This window comes from Nicotiana tabacum, chromosome 10, assembly GCF_000715075.1.
Source record: "Nicotiana tabacum cultivar K326 chromosome 10, ASM71507v2, whole genome shotgun sequence".
Lineage (NCBI taxonomy): Eukaryota > Viridiplantae > Streptophyta > Magnoliopsida > Solanales > Solanaceae > Nicotiana > Nicotiana tabacum.
In genome coordinates, this window is record NC_134089.1 from 28,090,795 (window position 1) to 28,097,339 (window position 6,545).

The window sequence follows — 6,545 nt, forward strand, 5'->3', positions numbered from 1 at the left end:
TTTTATAATTATTGTAAACTTTTAAGTTTTAATTTGCAAGTTCACAAATAAAAAAAATCAAAAAAGAACTTGCAATAAGTTTCCTTACATTTGCATATTGGTCTTATACTCTTATTAAATAATTTGTTATAGCCACTTACTTTCTAATTTCAATTTTATAATTTTAAAATACAAATTTCAAATTTAAAACTTTAAACTTTAAACTTCAAAGTTTAATTCTAACCCTTAAAAGTTTGCAAATACTTAACTATCAATAACATTGAATAAGAAAAATAAAATTTAAATTAAAAAAAAAAATTGAGCCTGGCCCGCCCGAGCCCGTGTGAGCCCTAACCCATACCGGCCCACGAAAACCCGAAAAATCTCAGCCCTATAACATCCCGTTATCCCCAGCCCGCTAACAGCCCGCCCGCTAACCGAACAGCCTGGGATTTTTCCCGTTCAGCCCGTCCCAGCCCGCCTGATAAACACCCATACTTCAGCCAACATTCTTCCCGGCAGAAAAATAGTCTGCATGTAATCAACTAATAAATCCATCACATGTTGTAGTCTACTAGTACGCATTTTTTAGATAATTTTGTATAAACTAGTGCAGTAAGAAATAGGTTTATACTCCGTATTTGATGAGGGGTTTTTGACTTTAGGGATTAAATTAACTAAGGTGGTATTGATAGGTTTATACATGTTGTTTGTCTCAAAATATTCCAATACTACACTTGTTACAGTAGGCCATGTTTTATTGAAGAAGTATGAATTGAAGCCATCTTCACCTGGGGTCTCCATGTCATCTATTCCTTTCAAAGCTTGGCCTACATCTTATTTTATGAAAGGTTGATGAGCTGTAACTGCTGAGTAGAGGACTCTGTTTAAGAACTCCAGGATGTATAGCAGGAAGATTGGTGGTTGGAAACCCAATAAGCTTATTATAGAAGTTAGAACCCCATCATCTCAGCTTCTATACCATCTGTGCTTCTAGTTAATTCACCGGTCTGTCTCATGATCATTCTAATATGATTTTGTGCTTTTCTTCCTTTCATATCGGCAAAGAAATATGGTGTGTTGGAGTCTCCCAACTTTATGTATTGCACCTTTGATTTCTGTCTGCATATACTTTCTTCAATTAGGCTCCATTTCTCCAGTTGTATTCTGAAGTTGTTCTCTGCTTTAAATTGATTAGCAGCCACATTGGTACCCCTCATATGGCCTTGCACCTTTTTCAGTTCTTCTCCTAGTGCATGTGTTTTCTCAGCAACCTTTAATTTGTGAATTCTTTGGTATTGAGATTCTTCAGTGTGTTCCTAAACTTCCGGCCACTGCTCCGGTGGTAGCTTAAGGTAGCAGAGCTACCTATGTGGGGTGAGGAATGTGCACATGAAATTTTGGGTGAAAAAGATCTAATATTATTGCCGACAAATTTTTGAGTGAAAAAAAATAAATAATGTGGGATCCACTTTCAAAATTTAATTTAATTTAATTCTAAAACAAAAAAAATAAGTTTGATAAAACCTCACGTGCCCAAACCAATTAAATACACGTAACTTGCCATGTCAGGTGTCTACTAGATATACTTAATAGTTACCTAAAGTATTAAAATAGTAAAGGGGACAAGTTGAGGTGTTTGTCTGATTTTTTAGGACAATTTAAAGGGGAGTTCATGTATTTCGCCTTAAATTCAAATCATTTGGCACCAAGGAGGCCTTAGGATAGACCAAAAGTCAGAAATATTTCACATTTCTAATGTGATTTTTAATTGAAAGATCAAAAGAAAATGATGAAGTTTTTAAAAATTAATTAAAACTCCAATTTTATTCGACATGAAATACACTAATTAGGAAGATTAAAAAGATTGATTAACCTTTTATGTTGGAATTTCTTGCTTTTATAAAATGAAATATGTATGTATAGATTGATCAGCGATTAATCAATCTTCCGCGACAAACTCACAATCAATCTAGTAATATTTTTTTCTTCAAAAAAGAAGAATAAGTGCACTTGTAAAACAACAACAATAACTTCTTAAAGATGATAGTTATTTTCTCATATTCCATAGATGTGGACGAGCACTGAATCATACAATTAAATTGAACCAAAAATAAAATAAAAGTACATGCTCTTAATTTATTCATGGAACCAGATCTATATAAGAAATATCTCTAATAAGACCAATGAAAGCACCTATATGATCATTATCCTCAGCAAAGGGATTAGGAGGAGGTGGATTTGACATGAAAAAATAGATACAATTTGTTAAATGAGTACTTGCACCCCATAGTGATTGAACAACATCACCATTTGAATTGAAAGTGTCATTTATAAACTGAAAGTCTGATCTCATAAGAAGATATTGGTGAAGACAATTCCTATATATTTCCTTTAGTTTTGGATCTGTTTCATTTGTAGTGACAAACAATACCTTCCTGGCTATGGCTGTGTAGTTTTGAAATGCCAAATTTATTGTAATTCCTTCTAAATCATGCTTATTTGTTGCCTTTTGTGCCTCTGGATTTTGTGCCAAAACGCTATAGCAAAAATCTTGTTGTGTTTCACATAAACCACAAGCTTTGTTAATAAAGTTTGTATCTAAACTTGTTGTAAAGAGAGGAACACTTAATATAATAATACAAGGGAGGATTATTAGTGAGGTTGATGAATATGAGATTGATTTCCCCATTTTTTTCCTTTGACCTATACTAGTTTTTCTATTGAGAATATAAATATGGTTTGGTTCGATATATAAAATGCATAAACTTAATTAGTAATTTATGAAATATCCTAGTATAGGAATTCTCTCGAAAAGTTGAAAGTACAATTAATGTTTTTACCTATTAGAAACCTTAATATCTGATTCTTTTTTAATGTGGGATTATAATGATCCAAACGTTCATACATTGTCAAAATTAAAGACATGCGTTTCCACACTCATGACCCAGAAAAAAGATTTATGTAAATGCTTTCTCAAATTGTCTTATGTGGCTGATCTTGTACAATTTGTAAGATTCTAAAACATATGTAATGACCCGACTGGTTCTTTTGAGAAATTGCGTCTGGTTCGACAGTTTGAGGTCACGAGTAGCTTCACACAGTATATTATGACTTGTGTGCATCATCGGTTCGGGTTTTGAGGAGTTCGGAAATTATTTTTAGGAGTGACTCTCATTGAGAAGCTCGAAGCTGAAAGAACTAATCAAGGTTTGACTTTTGAATATTTGACTTCGGATCGGAGTTTCGATAATTCCGATAGGTCCGGATGGTGATTTTGGACTTAGGCGTATGTCCGAAATTTCATTTGGATGTTTCCAAAAGGTTTCGGCATCATTTGGCGGAAGTTGGCAATTTAAAGGTTTAGAATTTTCCTAGGTTTGACCATAGTTTGACTTTAAGGCTATCATGTTTGGATTTTGATTTCGGAACTTGATATAATTCTGTTTCGTCATATGGAACTTGCCTGCAAAAGTTGGTGTCATTTGGAGTTGATTTGATATGCTTCGGGCGCTTGGTTGCGATTCTAGAAGTTCTTGAAGCTCATTATGATTTTCATGTATTTTAGCGTCCGATTCATGATTCTAGAGGTAATTTTGGTGTTTCGATCGCGCGAGCAAGCTTGTGTTATGTTTTTAGACTTGTGAGGATGTTTGGTTTAGAGCCCCGAAGGCTCGGATGAGTTTCGTACGCGTTTCAGAGTGTTGGAAGAAGGTTCAGCTTTGCTGGTGTCTCTGTTCTCGCGTTTGCGAGGTTTTCATCGCATTTGCGAAGTACGCATTTGCGAGATCATTCTCGCTTTTGAGACGATGGGCTGGGGCAGGGAAGTTTGCATTTGGAACTAGGCAGCTCCGCATTTGCGATACAAACTGTCGCTTTTGCGAATACTCTGAGCTCGCTTTTACGAGTCTTGTGTCGCATTTGCGACTTTGACAGAGCTGGTCAGCCTTCTCTTTTGCGACAATTTTGTTGCATTTGCGGGCATCGTACTTGCGATCCTGATGTCGCAAATGCGACATTTGAGGCTGGCATTAAGACTTCTATTTCGGGGCTTAGCTTCATTTTATCAGGTTTTGAACCCTAGCCTCGATGGGAGGAGATTTTGCGGAAGGATTTTCATAATCATTGGGTAAGTACCTTTAATCAATTTTCAATTATATTTTGTTATTATACCTAATATTTAACATCAAATTCATGAGAATCTAAAGGAAAATTTGGGGAAAATGTAAACCTTTCAAAATGTAAAATGTTGATTTGAAGGAAGAATGAATGTTGGAAATTGATAATTTTGGTTTTGTTGAATTCGTATCGGAATGGATGTTCGAGTTTTATAAATTTTATCGGATTCTGAGGTGCGAGCCCGAGCCCGAGGGGTTGACTTTTGTCGACTTTTTTGTAAATTGTATAAGGATCATAGCTTGGTAATTGAATTGTTTTTTTTTTGCATTGCTTGATGTATTTAAGTCGTCTTTGGCTAGATTGAGCCGAGCAGTGGTGAATTGGTAAAGGAAAAGCTAAATTGAGTATTGATTTGGCCGAATTGAGGTAAGTGTCTTGTCTAACTTTGTGTGGGGGAAACTACCCCTTAAGAATTGAGTTAATTGTGCTATCTTGTTATATGAAAGTCGTGTACGCAAGGTGACGAGTGAGTACGCGGTCTATGTGTTGTATCGACCGATTTAGATTGTCTAGTCTCTTCCCATGCCTTTGATTAAATTGTCATAACATGTGATATCTCGTTATTAGGCTACTCTTACATGCTCTATTTGACGTTGTTAGCACTTATTGTACCTCTTACTCATTATTTGGCCCTTATATGCCTTAGTTGAAGTTATTGCCTTCCTTATTATCTTGTTACCTCTTAATTGTTAAGTTCTTTTGTGACTCTGTGCATATCTGCTACATGTCCAAATTGTTGTGATTGCATACTTAGTTATCACGTGCCTTACGTATCCTCTCATTTTTTTAAAGATTCTTCTATTCCTTTAATTTTTACGTGGTTCCTTTTTTGCCGTACACTCATACTCTTGATTGTAGAAATTCTTATAAATTGAGTTATTGATTTGTTATTGTTGATTTAAGTTTTTGTACGGGGGATCGGGTTGCACGCCGCAACAGGTGAAGTAAGGGAGATGGTGAAATAAGGAAGGATATTTATATTGTGATATTGTTGTACGGTGGGATCGGATTGCACGCCGCAACAATTGAAATAAGGGTGAATTGTTATGGTGAAATAATGATGAATTATGATATTGATATTGTACGGTGGGATCGGGTTGCGCGCCACAACATATTTTATTTATTATTATGATATTGACTCTGATTATATGGTTAGATTGGATTGCGCGCCGCAACATACTTGCATTTATTATTATTATTATTATTATTATTATTATTATTATTATTATTATTATTATTATTATTTATTATTATTATTATTATTATTATTTACATGATGGAATAAGGGTGGATAGTGTTGTACGGTGGGGCCGGGTTGCGCACCGCAATAGTTTATGTGTTTTGTATTCCTTGTTATATTGTGTTGGCTTTGATTCTTTTGTACTAGACTCTGAGGATTGGTATTTCTTATTTCTTTTACTGGTGTTCGAGGATTGAGTTATTAGTTTATTGCATTGTCGTCATTCCCTGTTTTCCCTTCCTATTACTATTATTTTGGTGAATTGATTTTCAAGATGAATTTACTATGCTGAGTCGTTATCTCATACTCTGTTGAGTTGTGGTAACATAGTGGTTTTAAATAAAAAAATTAATAACATGCTTACCTTATGTGACTTTTTAAGTTAAAACTCGTCATTTCATTCGGTACTTTATTATGTCTAATAGTTGTCATATGTTACTTTAATTGAGTTCTGAACTTAATCTCCTTACCATTCTGATGTTTTTATTTTATTTAAAAAGGAATTGTTATTATGTTTTAAGTTAATAAATCCTATATTAAATGTAATAGCTTATTCGATATTATATTTTATTTGTAAATATTATTTTCTTCAACCAAATAATTTCTAAAATAAACACATTTTTATCATTGAATTCCTACTTGGTTCAGAAACTGTAATTCTACTTTACGATATATAAATAAATCTCTTGAACATCCTAATTACCATTTGACATGGATATTATGTACCGAGTAGTACGCGAATTTTGACGGCAGAAGTAAGATGGAAAATGTGAGCACAAGGTGCCACATGTGTTAAAGGTTTGGAGGTTGTGATTTATGATATGCGATTACGAGAAATGAGATTGTTGAAATTCGTGTATTAGAAATGATTCGATCGGTTGAGTTGACATTTTTCATGTGACGACCCAAAGGGTCATCACCGTAGATCTTCCTTGTTCCGCGCTTCCGAGGCCTTGAAAACCTCGCTTTTAGTTGCCTCGATTTGCGTGCGCAGTTCGGGCACGTAGCCTGAAAGTTTTTATGTTAGAATATGTGAATTATGTGAAAAATTTGATGAATTTTGATATTAATATGCATAATATTGACTTCGGTCAATATTTTGGGTAAACGGACCCGGACTTGGGATTCGACATCCCGGAGGGTCCGT